The sequence below is a fragment of the Schistocerca cancellata genome, chromosome 5, assembly GCF_023864275.1.
Source record: "Schistocerca cancellata isolate TAMUIC-IGC-003103 chromosome 5, iqSchCanc2.1, whole genome shotgun sequence".
NCBI lineage: Eukaryota > Metazoa > Arthropoda > Insecta > Orthoptera > Acrididae > Schistocerca > Schistocerca cancellata.
In genome coordinates this window covers 536543364-536563603 of record NC_064630.1, presented here as the reverse complement: position 1 = coordinate 536563603, position 20240 = coordinate 536543364, and positions in this window count along the sequence as shown.

The window sequence follows — 20240 nt, the reverse complement described above, 5'->3', positions numbered from 1 at the left end:
AATTGTCTATCTGTTACATTGTTACTCTTAGCAATTGAAATCGCATCGAGCAGAACTACTATAAAAACCAGTCACGCGTTAAAAACGTTTTGAAATACAAGCTACTGGCAAGTAAGACAAATTTGAAGACAGAGAATATTGTTAAGATATACAAGAAACTCAGTTCTTTTGCAAATAATCAGTGTCTGATGGTTGACGACCCTCTTCGGTTTAAGGAAAATACAAGACGGTGCACGACCGACGAAGTATCACTTTAACAGGCCACACTTGATGTAACTAGGTTTAAAAATGTATTGAGCGTTACTTATCATAAAAATCTGCAAATGAAGGATTAACAATATTCTACACATATCTTTATTATATTATACATGGTGGACCATTGATCGTGACTGGGCCAAAAATCTCACAAAATAAGCGTCAAACGAAAAAACTACAAAGAACGAAACTCGTCTAGCTTGAAGGGGGAAACCAGATGGCGCTAATGGTTGGCCCGCTAGATGACGCAGCCGTAGGTCAAACGGATATCAATTGCACTTTTTTAAATAGGAACCCCCATTTTTTATTACTTATTCGTGTAATGCGTAAAGAAATATGAATGTTTTAGTTAGACCACTTTTTTCGCTTTGTGATGGATGGCGCTGTAATAGCCACAAGCATATGGCTCACAATTCTAGACGAACAGTTGGTAACAGGTAGGTTTTTAAAATTAAAATACAGAACGTAGGTGCGGTTGAACATTTTATTTCGGTTGTTCCATTGTGATACATGTACCTTTGTGAACTTATCATTTTTGAGAACGCATGCTGTTAGAGCGTGATTACCCGTAAATACCAATAAATGCTCAAAATGAAGTCCGTCAACCTCAATGCATTTGGCAATACGTGTAACGACATTCCTCTCAACAGCGAGTAGTTCGCCTTCCGTAATGTTCGCACATGCATTGACAATGCGCTGACGCATGTTGTCAGGCGTTGTCGGTGGATCACGATAGCAAATATCCTTCAACTTTCCCCACAGAAAAAAATCCGGGACGTCAGATCCGATGAACGTGCGGGCCAATCCACCTGTCATGAAATATGCTATTCAATACCGCTTAAACCGCACGTGAGCTATGTGCCGGGCATCCGTCATGTTCGAAGTACATCGCCATTCTGTCATGCAGTGAAACATCTTGTAGTGACATCGATAGAACACTACGTAGGAAATCAGCATACATTGCACCATTTAGATTGCCATCGATAAAATGGGGGTCAATTATTCTTCCTCCCATAATGTCGCACCATACATTAACCCGCCAAGGTCTTTGATGTTCCACTTGTCGCAGCCATCGTGAATTTTCCGTTGCCCAATAGTGCATATTATGCCGGTTTACGTTACCGCTGTTGGTGAATGACGCTTCGTCGCTAAATAGAACGCGTGCAAAAAATCTGTCGTCGTCCCGTAATTTCTCTTGTGCCCAGTGGCAGAACTGTACACGGCGTTCAAAGTCGTTTCCATGCATTTCCTGGTGCATAGAAATATGGTACGGGTGCAATCGATGTTGATACAGCATTCTCAACACCGACGTTTCTGAGTTTTTGAGTTTCCAGATTCTCGCGCAATTTGTCTGTTACTGATGTGCGGATTATCCGCGACAGCAGCTAAAACACCTATTTGGGCATCATCATTTGTTACAGGCCGTGGTTTACGTTCCACATGTGGCTGAACACTTCCTGTTTCCTTAAATAACGTAACTATCCGGCGAACGGTCCGGACACTTGGATGATGTCGTCCAGGATACCGAGCAGCATACATAGCACACACCCGTTGGGCATTTTGATCACAATAGCCATACATCAACACGATATCGACCATTTCCGCAATTGGTAAACGGTCCACCGCAATTGGTAAACGGTCCACTTTAACACGGCTAATGTATCACGAAGAAAATACCGCCCGCACTGGCGGAATGTTGCGTTATACCACGTACTTATACGTTTATGACTACTACAGCGCCATCTGTCACAAAGTGAAAAAATTGGTCCAACTAAAACATTAATATCTCTTTACGTACTACACGAATGTGTAATAAGAAATGAGGGTTCCTATTTTTAAAAAACGCAGTTGATATCCGTTTGACCTATGGCAGCGGCATCTAGCGGGCCAACCATAGCGCCATCTGGTTTCCCCCTTGAAGCTAGACGAGTTTCATTCTTTGTAGTTTTTTCGTTTGATGCTTATTTCGTGAGATATTTGGCCCGGTCACTGTCAATGAACCACCCTTTATACCTCTGCAATTTATTTTTATCCCGTGGGATAGATATGTTCACTGGCTGCTTTAGTGTATACAACGGTAGTAATTAATACTAATGTTGTGCTTTCGGACATTCAGTCAAGATGATGATTCCATTTTACTCCACGATATTTCGACGACAGATCCAGATCGTACCCTATGCTACTCTGTCTCTATTTATTGGATGCCATATCTGAAGTTCCTAGTAGCTTGCAATATTGCATGGTGCGTCTATCGTTCGTTAAAATAATATATCCCGGTGACACTGATTCACTTTTTCTCCACATACCTACACAACAATAGGGCAATGTGTGTTATGTCACGTACTTGCCATCACTTTCCGCTGAAGCTGAAGTGTTGCATTGTGTCTTGTACCGCAGTTGCGCGACATGCTGCGACATGTAGAGACGGAAGTGGCAGATCCCCCAACAACACCCTCTGCAGGGCACAAGGACCTGGTACGGTGTGTCTACGAAATGAGGAGCGATGAACTGCCTTCTGGAATGTGGCAGACAAGAAACTAGTGGCATAATCTATTTCAGAGAGGCGTAATGTATACTAGCGACATGAGGGCAGCAAGTCGTAGAACAATAGTAACGGTAGATATGTATGTAGGTGTAGCCTTTATTAACATTAGAAAAAGTTCTGCTGACGGAAAGTAGCACCCTGTCAGCTTTAATAGTGTATTTAGTATCGTTAGACGCTGGTGCACACGAAAAAAATTACTGTTGATAATACTGTATTTATTTGTTTACAAATAAATACTGGCTGTGTTTAAACTATTGGTAACATGTTACATTGTAGTCAATAAACAAGTACTTAGTATAGACATTTCTTATGTATCACAATTTATATCAGCCTTGCGTCTAGAGCTGATGACAGTTGAGTATTGATGAACGATCACAAGGTACGCGGCATCATCCAATTCCTTGTCCAGACTTTACTGGCATACATATTTCGGGTCGAACTGTCTAAAGGGGAACAACTCGATAACATTACACCCTATGTCCAACACCTCTCCACCGCTCCACTGCACTAACCATACGATTCCCCTTTATTATTACTAAACTGCATTTTTCATGAGTGTCTGCACTATTGAGGAGCCTTTTTACATTTACTGAGATTTTTACTGGGTTTTTTTAAATTTTTTTTACATGATCACATGCATGTCCCTAGCTTTTCGAAGACTCGCTACGGTGGATGTTAAGATCAGCGCTTGCTTCTCTCAACGCAAATTTCCACACGGGTCATGAGTTTCCCCTGCTGCTGCTGCCTACCGCTCCAATGGCAGCGGCAGTTCGTCCTGTGAACTACTTTTAAATAACTCCTTTTTTGCGATGAAGGCAACTTTAATCAGCGCAATAACTTTTAATAAAAATGATCAAAAAGTAGAAGTGTCGTTCCTGATGGAGTAGTCACAAGTTGCCCCGAGCCGTTAAGTGTAATAGCTGCCTGGGCTCGAACCAGTCTGGATGAACGATTACTTTTGCTCGGCGACAACCCGAAACCACATCATTAATCACTTCCGTTGAGAAAACCTTAGAGAGCACATTGTTACTGCAATGCGCTACTAAGACGTAGGCGAATCATTTTTCTTTCTTTCTTTCTTTCTTTTATTTTTTTTTGCAGAAATCCAACTTTTTTTTCCCCTCGGCGGAGGAAGAGCCAGAGTGCGAATTACTCACAGAAGCTACAATATTCTTCGAAGATGACCCCTGCAGATGGAGACTAAACGAAGAATATATCCAAGGAAATGATTCAACCACGGCATAATAGCCAGGAAAAATAAAAATGCAAATGTAATTTCGATAAAAATCTCCAGAAGTTCTTCACCGATTGTTTCGAAATTTTGATACAACGTTGGAATAAGCACGTTTATACATCTGATTTTTAAATATATATAATACATAAGTAAATACATAGCGTATAAAGATAAAAGTGATTATCAAAAACCTCGAAAATTTCTTGATCGATTTACTTCAGTTTCTTACACAACACTCTAATGAACATTTTGACAGACATAGGCTACATATTTATAATGTATGTAATATATAATATATATATAGTATACTGAACTGAAACGTTGCTAGGAACGAGTAAGTTCTGTGTATGGGTTATCGTCTTATGATTAGAATCATACTATAGAATCTGGATTTGCAGTGACAACAAACAAAACTCAAACTCGGGCAGGGGAGAAGAGGAGATGGACAGAGAGGTGAAAGGAAATGAAAACATAGTGGAAAGGAGGACACGGAAAGAGAGAGTGGGGCAAGAGGAGGTGGAAAGAGAGAGAGGGAAAGTGGAGATGGGGAAAGAGGGAAAGATGAAGACTGACATAGAAAGGCAGGAAACGACGGACAGAGGGGAGAAAGAGGGGGCAGGAGAAGATAGGCACGCAGAGAGGAGAAGGAGATTAGGACGTATATCCAATTTCCACACTTATTAGAAACGTCTATTTTCTCTTTTCTTCATTTTTCACTTAACCAGACTGAGGCACAGCAAAGCAAGTGTAGGAACTGTTAGAATTTTAATAAACGTGACATAACCGACGGTGAAAATTTACGTTTTATGAACTCATTATTATTGTTAGTTCATAATCATTTAGAGTATACTCGAATAGGAATCATTTTTGTTGCTATTTGATGTGTTCGGAGCCCTTCAGAGTCTCTTACGCCCGTGAGTTGATAAGGGACTTCCGCGCGTTGGTGCAGTAGAGCTGCAGTAAGGACTGCCTGTGGTTGCAGTTGTGAGTAAAACTGGAACAGTATTCGCTACCGATCTACGTGCCACCACCTACCGGGCCACGGTACTGACATGTAATGCCCTATCAAGATAACGTTCATCTTTGTCCAACGTTGAGGGATGGCAATATTTCAAAGATTTCCGAAAGTTTTTAAAGGGCGCCAACTATTTATATATGCTAATCAGTTTTGTGAACAAGAAGTGACTTCACTACGTCACGTTTGAAACGAAAGAGCAGTGAAAGCTGGGCGCCGAAATCAGAGAAACATTTTCATCTGCGACAGAGGATCTGGATAGTGTTTTCTGGGATGTGCAAGTTATTCGTATTGTTGGACACCTTACAAGGAGTAAAACAGTAGTAAATAGCAAATAAACTAGATAAAAAGTACTTCAGGAGCTGCTTGGAAGAGAATCCGGTCCGACATGCTGCCATGACAATAAAAAACAAATGATTTGAGTGAATAATTAGAAATTGTCATGAATCCGCCAAAAAGTTTAGTACCAGCCGCACATAGATATTTTACAGACATTTCAAGCGCTTACGTCAGGGACAAATCTAATCACTAAAAGAAACGTACGAAGTTCTTTTACTTAAATGAGGATGATCTATAAATGAATTTTTAGCTAATATCACAATTTTTCACTGTAAGGCCACGACTTTTTCTCGTTGTCTTCATTCTTCATGGAGATACAGTTAGTGGAACGCTGTGAAAAGTAATTTTCACCTGATTGATGCCAGTTATCGGCCACCGAATCAGTTATTATGCTCAAACACAGACTAGTTACCTTTTATTTCTGTTGTTATTGCCGATTCTAGTCGAAGCAGCATGTCATCAGATGTAAAACACAAGAATAGTCGTCACCGGCGTCTGCTGGTTCGCTCTGCCACAATTCTTGGAGACATTAAGAAGTATCTTAAAACAATAATGAAAATCTTGAAGGAGTTGCAAGCAGATGCATCAGTGGAAGCCAGATACATATAAAGTACCTTTCACACGACTAACTTCCGCCAACCAAAGACTGCTCTTCTGAAGTAACGAGCGAGGTTGGTACAGTGCTTAGCGCACTGGAATCGCATTTGGGACGATGGTTCAAAACCGCGCCAGGTCATCTCGAAGTTTTCCGTAATTTCTCTAAATCGTTTCTGGCAAATGCCGGGGTGGTTCTATGAATGGGCACGGCCAGCTTCGTTCCTCTCCTTCCCTCATCCGATGGGACCGATGACCTCGCTGTATGGTCCTTTCCCCCAAATCAACCAACCAACTAAAGTTCTGGAGTACAGCTGCGCAGTACGTCGTCCTTGCCAGATAACTGACGGAGAACGTAGCAGAAGCTAAAAGAAAGGCAGCTCGTTTCCTATAATCGTTAGATTAGGGAGTGTGTGCAACGGATGTGATATTCCAGTTATGGTTTCAGTCAATGTACTTGTGGCAAGTGAGTTTACTGCAGCGCCCTGGCATTATATTCGTGTACTGAGTGTCACCTGTCACAAGTCGGCGCGAAAACCCTGTACCTTATGCAGTTTGGCACGCGAACGGCGAAAGTGATGTTATGAACTATCATCCTCTTTACGAAAAATATCTAAATATACAAGTAGAATGTAGAACATAAGTAATTATAACAGAGTTTATTAATTACCAAAGCAAAAACCGCAATGGTCGTTCTTCTAAAACTGGAAGAACATTAAACCTGTCGGCATAACGCTTTATTAACTACAACTTTTATTTGATCGAGGAAATATATTTTTACGTCAAACAATATTTGGAAAGCAGTACACTGCACATTCTTACTTCCTCCTTTTGTCTTTTTTTTAATTGCCACATAACGTCGAAATCGATTCTTTCTGGAAAACAGATTAGATTTTATGAGTCATGAAATTATGGTGTATGAAAGAGATTCAGCAGCCCGCTGTGGCCGAGCGGTTCTAGGCGCTTCAGTCCGGAAAGACGCTGCTGCCCCGGTCGCAGGTTCGAAATCTGCCTCGGGCATGGATGTGTGTGATGTCCTTAAGTTAGTTAGGTTTAAGCAGTTTTAAGTCAAGGGGACTGATGACCTCAGATGTCAAGTCCCATATTGCTTAGAGCCATTTGAACGATTTTGAAAGAGATTCACCGATGTTTGTTTCCTGTGAAGTGTCACAGACGAAGCTGTATCAAGCGTTTTTCATCTGTGAAAAGACTTACCGAGAATTTCATGTTTCAACGGGGTTGGGAACCCTCTTATTGCACCGTCAATGTTCGTCATTACCTAACCGACGAAGGTCCGCATAGCTGGATTGGGCTTAGTGGTTAACATGATATGGCCCTTGTCCCTTGTATTACAGGTCACCTAACCTGACGGTCCATGACTTTTTCACTTGGGGTGTACATTGAAGCCTGTGTTTACGGACACCGACTACCAAGAACTCTGGAACAGCTAAGAAAACGCATCAGTGCTGTGTTTGGCCATTGGTACGTTGTTGCTACATAAGATATGAAACGAACTATAGTACCTCTTGTACGCAGAGGAGCACAGGTAGAGCTTGGAGAATTTACGGTCCTATTGAAACATCAATCATATCATTGACATTTATAAACATGTAAAACTTTGGAAAACATTAAGGCTCTGATGACAAAAGTATCATTTACAATAGCTCTAGATTTGTTTTCTTTGTCCTTTGAGTAATTACATAACTGCAACACGGTAAAAACATAGGAATACATCAGCGATTCTTGTACATACTGTCGTAACTCAGTATAAACTGGCAGACATTTTCTGTGATTTAAATTATAATGAACTACAGAATAGCCCTTCGGATGATTTCTGTCGTCATTAGGGGAGTGTAGCCTCTACCACCACTTTCTGAATTAAATTTATTAATTTAGGACAGTGTCTTGAAAGGAGGATATAAGAGGAATAGCAACAAAACCAAAACGAGGATAATGGAAAGTAGTCGAATTAAATCGGGTGATGCTGCCGGAATTATATTACGAAATGAGACACTTAAAGTAGTAAAGGAGTTTTGCCATTTGGGGAGCAAAATAACTGCTGATGGTCGAAGTAGAGAGGATATAAAATGTAGACTGGCAATGACAAGGAAAGCATTTCTGAAGAAGAGAAATTTGTTAACATGGGGAATAGATTTAAGTGTGAGGAAGTCGTTTCTGAAAGTATTTGTACGGAGTGTAGCCATGTATGGAAGTTAAACGTGGACGATAAATAGTTTAGACAAGAAGAGAATTGAAACTTTCGAAATGTGGTGCTACAAAAGACTGCTGAAGATTAGATGGGTAGATCACATAACTAATGAGGAGGTATTGAATAGAATTGGAGAGTAGAGAAATTTGTGGCACAACTTGACCAAAATAAGGGATCGGCTGGTAGGGAATATTCTGAGGCATCGAGGGATCACCAATTTAGTATTGGAGGGCAGCGAGGAGGGTTAAAATCGTAGAGGGAGACCAAGAGATGAATACACTAAACAGATTCAGAAGGATGTAGGTTGCAGTAGGTACTGGGAGATGAAGAAGCTTGCACAGGATAGAGTAGCTTGGAGAGCTTCATCAAACCAGTCTCTGGACTGAAGACCACAACAACATCAATTTTGTGTGACTGCCTTCGGTTGGCGCTTGTTTTACGAGTAAGATTTTATCGTTATTCCTGTGGTCGTCTTTGTGTTTGAATGTGCTAGCGAGGAGTAATGAAATTGCGGCTGCTCCCGTAAACGGACACACTAACACGCTGACTGCCACGAGGTCGCCGACGGCAGCAACATAGCCTCACGCCTTGACGGCAGGTGCCTGGCTTGGTCTGGCGGTGAAACATTCATCATCATGAGTGGGACAGTCAACGTGTCAATATAGGCTGAGCTGACGAAAGTCATCGGGTACCTCCTTATATCGTGTCGGACCTCCATTTGCCCAGTGTAGCGAAAATGGAAATGAGCGTTTGGCGCCAATGGCCGGGAGGCCCCTTGCGGGGCAGGTCCGGCCGCCTTGGTGCAGCTCTTATTACATTCGAAGCCACAATGGGTGACCTGCGCTTCGGATGGGGATGAAATGATGATGAAGACGACACAACACCAGTCCCTGAGCGGAGAAAATCTCCAACCTAGCCGGGAATCGAACCCGGCCCGTAGGACGGCAATCCGTCACGATGACCACTCAGCTATCGGTGCGGACGCCCACTGTAGTGCAGTAGTTCGACGTGTCATGGATTCAACAAGCCGGTGGAAGTCCCCAGCAGGAACAAAAGCCAAACTGCCTCTGTAGAAGTCCATAATTGAAATGTTTGATGGGATTCATGTCGGACGATCTGGGCGGCTAAATCACTCGCTCACATTTTCCACAATGTGCTTCAAATTAGTCAAGAACATTTGTGGTCCAGTGATACGACATCGTCGTTTGGGAACATTAAGTTGGTGAATGGCTGAAAGTGGCTTTAGCCGGTTCACTTGGCCCAGAGGATCCTGTCCCACACCATTATGGGGTCAACACCAGCATGCAGAGTGCCTTGTTGACAACTTGGGTCCATGGCTGCGAGACACTCTAAAAAGCCTACCATCAGCTATTACCAACTGATATCTGGACTCCTCTATCTTTCACGTTGCTATCAGCTTCCACCCTGCGTATCGATCTGGTGCTGTGGCAGAAATGACATACGAAATGGACAACATTTCGTGGAATCGCATTCTAGGGAGGTTCAAGTTTAAAACTTGCAGATGGTTCGTTTGCAGTAACACGGGCGTACCGGTAGTTAAAACGCAGCAACCGCTGGGTCGTTGACATTGTCAACAGTGGAAAGCGAAACGTCGTAGTAACGAAGCTGCCGTGAGCAACACAAAATTTGAAGTTTGTTTCAGTTTTTGTTTTCATTCTGAAAGCTACGGCTTCGCTTATTGAGCAACGGCCTTGCCGCAGTGGATACACCGGTTCCCGTGAGGTCACCGAAGTTAAGCGCTGTCGGGCGTGGTCGGCTCTTGGATGGATGCCCATCCAGGCCGCCATGCACTGTTGCCATTTATCGGGGTGCACTCAGCCTCGTGATGCCAATTGAGGAGCTACTCGACCGAATAGTTGCGGCTTCGGTCAAGAATACCATCGCAACGACCGGGAGAGCGGTGTGCTGACCCCACGCCCCTCCTATCCTCATCCTACACTGAGGATGACACGGCGGTCGGATGGTCCCGGTAGGCCACTCGTGGCCTGAAGACGGAGTACGGCTTCGTTTATTGTATGGAATCTGTATTTGTCTACGTAATTTTTGTGAAGACAAATTTATAAACAACGATATACTCAATGTTATGCCCGATGAAGCAAAAATTTATCACAGCTAAGATAAAATAACTTGTGATAATGATTAGAGAGATATTAAGAAATTTTGAGTAGCAAAGAAAACAATTCCTAACTATACCTTCATTTGCAAAGATTGTTAATAGGTTACAGGGACAAACATTCGAAATAGCTGGTATTTTATTAAGGCAACGAGTTTTTACGCATGGTCAGCTGCACTTGCATCATTTAACGTTCGATTTTTCGATTGTTTGAAACATCATACGAACAAGGTTATTTAGCGAATGTTGAAATAAGATTTACGAAATATGTAGTTTATATTGAAGTTTTGTATCGTAAGACTGTAAAACAAAGTACAGGAATTATTTTTCTAAACCATGTCTTTAATTCTCTCACACTTCCTCTTCGCCCATTGCTACTAATTTTCTTACAGCGTTCAGTTCAGAACTAAAAATCTGCATAGTGTTCAGCTAAGAACGAATAACCTTCAGATAAATAAATTACAATTAATTACGTTAACAAAATTTGACTTTCGTTTCTTTGTAGACACAAGTGATCGAATTTTACATTATTGTCCATGTACCTCTGCGGTATTATCATAAGATCGGTTCTGCAGCATGATCCTCATTTATTCAACACTACTTAAATCAATTCTAATCGTGACTAATGATCAGTTTAATATAAATAGTTTCTAAAAGACTCTAAAGATTCTTCATTAGATCGATAAATCTTTTCTCAATGTTGCGGTAATACGATATAAGTAAAGTTTTTCATATATAACGATTGAAAATGTTGTTTCCTCAGGTCATATACGTCATATCTGCAGTGGTGTGGAACTGTTGGCAGCGCAGCACCGTCAGTTGGAATCGTACATCTGCTGTTTACAAAACAAGCCATGTTACGGAAATTCTTCTAGTATGGCGTTAAGCAGATGCGATCGGTGATACGCATCTGCTTAAGATAAAGGATGGTTCAAATGGTTCAAATGGCTCTGAGCACTATGGGACTCAACTTCTTAGGTCATTAGTCCCCTAGAACTTAGTACTGGTTAAACCTAACTAACCTAAAGACATCACACACATCCATGCCCGAGGCAGGATTCGAACCTGCGGTCTCGCGGTTCCAGACTGCAGCGCAAAGAACCGCACGGTCACTTCGACCGGCAGATAAAGGATCATTTTGCTGAATGGGAGGTAGAATCAATAAGCAAAACAGAGGGACAAGGGTTGCTAATTTTATGTCCAAATACTTTTTTTTATTTTTTGGATGATGATATGAATGTGCATGTGTATGAAGAATTAAGCGCAGACAGCCATAATGAGAGAATCTTGATTCCTGAAATGGATAGCTGTGAGTAATGCTCCTTATTTGAATAAAATCGTTCAGTTTATTAGGCCGAGTCATTATGAAACGCTAAAACAACTAAAGTGACTACGTTCCTACCGTCTTTGTAACGGTCATCTTCAGTGTGAAATGTCGGCTCGTTAGTTGTTCTAGTGTTTCATACAGACACGGCCAAACAACCAAAATAATTTTTTTCAAATAGACACTGCCTGTGGAAGCTTGCAAACTGATGTAACAATCATCATGTTTGTTATTGGTATCCTAAAATAACGATAACATGAATATCATAGGTTCTTCAACTGAATCTTGTGTGGCAGTTCACTTTTCCTATAAACGGATGGTTTTCTCCAGATTGACAGGTTTAGGCAGTCAACTATTTCTACATGTGGCTGAGACCTAAGTAGTCTATTTTATTCTCAGTCAGTTACAGCTGTATCGAAGTCCTTGGTTTTGTAGTAGCTTGACGAAAGTGTGAAGATGTGACAGGTGTGCATAGAGGGATTAATGTTCCACAAATGAGAGAAGATGCTTGCTGACTGGGCTCTTCCAGGAAATGGAAGTCAATGTTTGGCTCTAGGTATTAGTATATAACAATGCAGACTAAACAGTATTTTGACTACAGATAATTTCGAAATTGTGTTTCTTGAAGTTTTCCTGACGAATACAATACTCCATCACCTTCAAAGCGTGCACCAAGTGTAATGCCCCCACAGAAAATACTCTCTACCACGCACCAACTAATCATTGTCAATCAAACCATCCACATTCATTCACTTTGGAAAAGTATCTGATCTGATTTTCTCGTAACATATGCGGCGACAGATCGACGACGCCAAAGTATTTTCTAGTGCGTTTATTCTTTGAAATAACAGAGATGCATATATGCATTCTCCATGGTTGTTAGAGTGGTAACTAGGACAGCTTCTGTAGTATCTGTTGAGTGATTGACGTGTTTCTGGGAGATACATATTCTGCTTTTCTTCTCGCTAAAGCGAGCCAATTAACATATGTGCCGCTAGCGGTTTGTTTGAAGAGAAAGAGACTGTAAACGGAAAATAATTAAGACGTGGAATCACCGGAGATCTGGATATGTAATGGAGATGGGTTTTAATACACAATTTCCTTCATAAATAAGGTTTGTAAATTTTTTGTTCGGGAGTGAATGAACGAATGAGTTTTTTCTGAATCATTTGATGATCACGTTGGCCCTGCAATTAGTGGGGAAGTTTCAGCTGTGTCGATGAGAGCCTGCAATCACTGAGTCTGTGTTAAATCGTCCAAAAAGGCTTCGTACACATCTGGAATTCGCAATCTTTCGTAAAAGGAACAAATTGTCCACACGATTGATTCTTCAGATTGAATGCAGTGTTTAACAGTAATAATAAATGTAAAGATCTCTTACAGCAAGCCAGCCGCTGATTACCAAGACGAAGGACTCCACCAAAGATCCTATTTGGCTGATTTCACGTAATGAAATATTATATTAAAAACTGTACATAGATAAAGGAGAGAAAGAGAGAGAGCGAATGAAAATAGAGATAAAACTAATAATCCTCCATTAGTCTAACTTTTCGCCTGTCTTATCACGGATCAGCCAAGAAATGGGAGGCCCTTACTTTACTGTATAGATTTGTATGGAGGTGAAGGGATATTAAAGGCAACAGATACACGGCTATACAGACAAGACATTACACAAAGTTAGCGGCTAGCTGCATTCATCATCTATTCTTAGATGAAGAGACGCCAACTTATTATCCTTAACATTTTAAAAATGTTAAACAAAGAGAGTATTATTTCTTCTTCTACTGTTTCGTGTAATAAAAGTATATCTTCTGGATCAGTTGCTGGCAGAATTTAATTTAAATTTCAATGCGTGACAGAGTTATGTGGAGTAAATGCTCATTCACATAGTTATTGGACTGGAAGTCAGTTGAAAGATTGGAGGTAGGCAAGGTCGTACCATATGAAGTAAGATCATGCGTTGCAGAACACTGCTGTGATTGACTATTCTTACCTTATTTATATGACACTGCCATGCAAACACTTCATGCCCGCCTTTACCTGTTGACTAACTTACTACCAATTCATACACCCTACAGTTCTTCAGTAACGAACAAAAAAGACCTCTAATTCTCCTCTTTCTGTTTTATATCATATCAGACCCTATGACTCCAAAACTTGTCTTACATAGTAGAAAAAATAAACATTGCAGGGATCATGGATGAATATGTAACCCAACAGTACAGGAACAATATCTTGACTCATTTTTCTTCGAATAAATAACTGTTGGTTACATGTGACGTTCGCTGTAAGTGCCCTTTTTGTAATTACTATGAGGTTTTTCTTTGTTTCAGAGGGCACCAAGAATATAATTTCTGCACTTTTGTACATTAGGTTTCTTGAGAAAAATAGGTCACAAATTAAATGCAAAGCTAGTGGAGATTTTACTCTAAAAGCACACATTACATTTTATATCTGAGCAAGCGCGAAAACACCGTGAAACCGTCACTATCGACATGAATGTAAACTGTACCTGACGACGGTGGCTCAACTACACAGCCGCGGAGCGGGACCCCAGAACAACGAATCTCGGCGTGGGAGTAAATCATCGGGGAAGCAGAGATTCCAAACACCACGTAGTGTCGAGCACGGAGATAAACACAAACGTGACCAGCGCGAGCGACTGCACAACTAAACACGAGGAAACCGAGTGCGTCTCGAGGCGAAAGACAGGTCCGAGAAGTGGCGATTTCTGCTCTTTTTTCTGTTTCCTTCAATGTCCGATCGGTCGCGAAATAGAAACAACACGGAAAATCTGATACAGCTTTCTGTAGACGTTTTGCGCAGTGTCTCTACTATGACGTCGAATAAGTCACGTCGCACTATTCAGTTCTCAGAGCACAGTGAGCACATAAAGCTGGTTGGAATATTAGTCTCTCGCCAAGTGTGAAGTGTGTGTTGCCATTCGATTTCCTCATGCTGAGAGGTTCCGCCTGATTTCATGCTGCCCACATAACCCAACTGTCACGCGCGACAGCAAATTGCGTCAATGTTGCCGCAAAGTGCGTCAGTTCTGCAGGAACTCTGGAGCACGAAGTAGCAGACTTTCTTGGCGCAGGCAGTCAGGGGAAGGAAGCGAATGTCAACCAGTGATCTTGTTCAGGAAGTGGATCATGTGATTTGAGAAAATCATCTACAAAGGCCAATTCAGAACAAGTGAAGAGGAATGCTGCCATCAAGCACTGTTCCTTCACAGAAATGATTGGTGGCACACTGCAGAGGCAACAATGACTCTCCTGCAGCGGTTCCGATGGGAAGTGATCACTCACCATACAACCCCAACTTGGCTCCCTCCGATTTTTTCGTCCCTTTGTTTACTTGGATTGCTTGCTATGAGATCAGCAGTTTGGCACAGGCAACTACCTGCAACCTGGTGTAGAGAATTGGCGGAAAACAGAGGTGGCGGTTTTTGACAACGAGGGTACTGGAAATTTGATGCCACGCTACGACAAGTGTCTAAGTCGGAGCATGCCCTGGACTATCGCCGCCGAAAGATAAACACCTGAGTGAATGGTTCCGCCGCTACAATACTTCGCTGTCGCCGTCCCATAAAGCCTGCCAAGTCCGCTCGTCTGTACTCACATCGATATACGCCGGCGGGGATATTAGATTACACTTCGGGACCGTAAGTCCCACACCAGTTCTGACACTTTCCTGCTCACCAAGGAAAATTTACTGAAATACTGGTTGGAACCAGGAGGTATTTTTAACTGTTTTCTGCTACTATGTTTTCTCAAATAAGATTAGGAAAGATGTTTGTGTTTGTTGTTATGTCTGTGTGTGTGTGTGTGTGTGTGTGTGTGTGTGTGTGTATGTATGTATGTATATGTGTGTGTGTGCGCGCGCGCGCAGTGTCAACATGAAGGCTGAGTTCCGCAAAAGATATGCTTTAATGAGCATTGTCCAGAGTACAAGGAGGCTTTGTGCGGCAGTGTCAGAAAAAGAAAAACCAATGTGTTTTCAGTGCCATCGGCTTTCACAACGCGGGGCCGCCATATTCACCGTAGCAGTTGTTAGTTAATTAGCATCACACAGCGATGAAAATGTTACACTCACAGAACAAACAAGGAAATACACTAAAATGAAACAATAAAATTATTTACACCGTTACTAGGTTCACATAAAATAATCTCATATATTTTAAGGTGAACAATACCGTCAAAACCACAATTTTTTTCGTGTCTTTCCGAGTTTACGCCTTCATATGAAAAAACAGAGGCAGTAGGATGCCTTGTCAGTGACATCTGCCCTTTAATTACAGCACGTAGCAGTCGCGACATGAAAATGACTAACTAATGTACGGAAAACCACCACTGAAATGAATATTTTATGAGAATCACTACCAAAATTGAAATACTTGCGGAAAGCCATCCTAGCTCCTATTAAACGAGTCACATCTCCGGCGATCCGCTTTTAGGTTTCCGGTAGTTTCCTTGAATCGGTTAGATTCATCCTAGGATACTTCCTTTGAAATGGACGCAGCCGGTGTTTTTTCCTACCCGTCCTCAACTTGTGCTCCGCTTCCAGTAAACCATTCTCCTTTCATGTACAAACGGTTATCTGCGTATTTAACTAATCCTGCTATTGTTATTATTGTGTGGAAATATTCCATGTAGCAGATGTGTAAGATTCCTCATAAGGACCTGTGATAGATGACATGTTAAAAGTCAATCATTGTCTACGAATGTTTTCTATATCGACTTTAAATAATAAGTCCTGTACTATAAAATTATTTTAATTGTCAATTACGAAATTTCTCTTTCAAGACGTCACTCTAATTTCTTAGGTTTCATACTGTCTGCAGCTGTAATACCTAAGTAAATTTCACTGTTGAGAAGATTAATTTGTGAATCCCAAAGATAAATAGTTCTGTGGCATACCTGATTTCGCAGTCCGTGAGGGCTGTTTTCAGTCGTTAACTGAAGAAGAACCATCATGAGGTAGGAAACATTTCATAACAGTTTATGAAGACAATTCAGATGCTTACCGTAAGAGATACTACATTACACAGGTTACTGACTTGAAAACAGAAAAGTCTTACGTGTGTACGACACTGTAGATCCGGTTTCGCTGCATTCAAACATTATCCCTAGGTGAAGTACATAAGAATGGTGGGATCCCATATAATACCTATGATAAAATTATTACAAGAAACTTCTACAAATGTTTAAAAAGTTATGAATATTTCGAGAACTGTTAAGAAACTTTTAAAAATTTTTTGTAGGTCCAATGTGAAGTATTTAAACAATCTAAAGTAAAATGTAATTACAACATTGTCATTTATGCTTACCAAGATGCCCCCAACGTTCGTAGTCAAAAATCAAACCCCTGGAAGAGAGGAAGTCGTGAAAATAAAGAAAACAGGACATTGTGGCGAATAGCGTGGTACTACGAGTGAAAGCGCAGGACGTAAATAAGGAAAGATCAAAATCAAGGCCTCCAACGAGCTAAAAAGCTATCCCCTCTCACCGTGACGGTTTCCATCATCCATCGCCCTTCACTCATCCTCTTACCAAGTGAAAGGACACCTAATCACGTCACAAGTCTAAGATAGTAAGATAACTTGAAGTAACATAAAACGAGAATCCATACACATCCCTTAGCAAGGGTACTGCACGGAAGGCGGTCAGGTGTGCACTAACACGGAATAATTACTTGACGTTTAACGGCTGTGGCTGCCCGCATTACAAACTTCGATGTTTTCAGTAAGTATTTTGTTGCTGCTTCACAGCATCCTTCAAAATTAACTGTAGACTTAATTAAGAAAGTGATTTTGTGATACAGTAGCACGTTTTGAAAAACATTTCTGTCAACACAGCCCAATAATTGTGGTAATATTTTCGAATAATTGTGAACAATAACATACATATTAGTTGCAAATCAATCAAGCAACGCCCTAGTTACTTAGTCAATGCGGCCGCTACCAGACTAGGCGTGTACTGTATCCAGCTGGTACAACTACTTAGTAAATTACGTTCAGATATATCCTGAAATCATAATAGTTACAATACTGTTGACTGTTTCTTAAGCCTCTCTCGAAATTGGTCAGTTATATATCGCACCCAATTTAAATGAAAATGCTGGTCCATCAGTACGAGGTTTTGCACAAAGTTTTTGTTGTGAGTATTAAATTATTTCTAAATTAATTCTATGAACGCACTTCTCCTCCGACTCCCGTTGAGGAGTGCGTAGCTGCAATTTCAGAACGTTCATCAAATTCTTCAAATGCGATATGTAATTTCCATTGCCATTTGTTAATAAACTCGTTTCGACTACCACTCTCACTTAAGCGTCAAAAGAGAAATTAACGAAATTCCCTTCTCGCCAACACCTGATGCTTTTGAGAAGCCATTACCTGCGGACACTTGGTACGCATTTAACATGTCACTTTCAGACTGTAAGTCGTGTGATAAATGATGATACTGTTAATATTTCGAAACGTCACTAGCTATACACCTTAATGCTTGACAATTGTAATTGAAATATCCATATTTAATGGTATGTCAGTATTTTCTAGAACCGCTTACTAGCAGTTGAAATATGAGGTGCATTTTCTACCTTTCCCTGCACCAAAATTAGTTATAAAGGAGTCCGTGCTTTACGTAGAGTGTGACTGAATAGCAACAGAACAACTGAGTGTTAAAGTCGACCTTCAGCTATCATGTCACCTGGTGTAGACAAGTAAGTTGTACTGTAAATCTTTCAAGTTAGTGTATACTTTAAAAAACCCCGTTAAAAATAAGAGTGAAAAATTGGCTGATCGCGACGTATAATTTCTCTTGTCGACGTTAAATAAATTTCGCAATAAAAATAAATCTCTGAATTTTCCAGTTCTAAATTTCGTCATGCAGAATAAAGGTAAGTATACTTTTTTTGAAGAAGAAAAAGAGTAGTAGTATCACAGAAACAGTAAAACGACAGCGACAAATACAGAAGGTGTGGAAAATGTAACTAGAGACTTGCCAGTGTTTCAGCAATCCTACCAAATTAGCAAAACATACATTCGCACTTACGAAAAGTGAATATTCTTGTGATATTCCGCTCTCACCCTTTTTGCCACTCAGCCGTATTTAGATTTACACGTTATCTGTTTTAGAACCCAAGTGGCTGTAATTACAGGCACATTACTCAAACATATGTCAGTTACAGTGCGTACGGTACCTTAGCGATCTACTGATACATGAAGACTAGTTTTCTCAAGCTCCCTACAAGGAGATGACAATAGATGGCAGATCTTAATTGATTCCTGCATCCTTGTAAGGGCTGAAATTAAGTTCAATTCGATCTGAAACGGCCTGCATGTGATTTTATCATCAATAAAATTCAACAGAAAAAAATGTTCAAATGTGTGTGAAATCTTATGGGACTTAACTGCTAAGGTCATCAGTCCATAAGCTTACACACTACTTAAGCTAAATTATCCTAAGGACAAATACACCCATGCCCGAGGGAGGACTCTAACCTCCACCGGGACCAGCCAAAATTCAACAGAGAGAAACTAAATGAGAGTAGTGCTTAAAATTACGATTTACCTGTCTGCTGTGTTCTTCAGCTGACGTCTCCTTCAACACCATGGAAACTAGAGAGCATTAAGTCATGCCGTGTCAGAACGGAGGCATTATCCCACAAAAGTAACATGATTTGGCTAAGACAGTGCAAGCGCAAAGATAAATTTGTATGTGAAGTTTACAAACCCGGCCTACTTCAAAAAAAGATGTAAAAACTATTCGGTCTTTGGTGAGACCAAAGTGCAAAGTACGCTGGTAGTATTACGATTCCAGGAGGAGAAAGGTGTAATACTCTTATCCAAACCACCTGCTGCTGAGGACCATGAAACCATATATAATACGAGGGCTGGAACTTAAATAGTGGCAACTATTTATTCACTAACGATACAGCAGAGCTACATGTTTGCACCTGTTCTGTTCTTCAAATTAGTCACCAGCGTTGTGTATAACCAGTTGTCAGCGATATGGAAGGCGTAGTATACTGTTAGCAGAGCCTGTTCTGTTGATGGTGCGAATGGAACTGTCTACTGCCTGTCGACTATCTGGAACAGTTCTGAAACGAATAGCATGAAGTGGTTCTTTCATCTTCGAAATCAAATCAAAGTTACAAGGACTTAAGTCCGGGGAGTATGATGGAGGTACAGTACTTCCCAGTACCATCGAACGAACAAAGTAGCCACAGCTTGCGCTGTATGCGCCAGCGCATTGTCGTGCAAAATAATGGGTGGGTTGCGCAGAAATTATCACCGCTCCTTTCTCACAGCGGGTGGCAGGTGATGCTCCAAAAACGAACAATAAAACTGTGCATTGACGGTCTGCCGCGGAGGAACGTAATGCCTTAAGATAACACCATCACAGTCGTACACGAGAGTCACCATAACTTTAGACCTCTCCATTCGCACCATCAACAGAACAGGCTCTACTAACGGTATAAGACGCCTTCCACATCGCTGGCAACAGGCTCTACAAAACTCTGATGACTGCTTTGAAGGACAGTAACAGGAGCGAACAGGTAGTTCTTTTGTATCGATTGTGAATACGCCA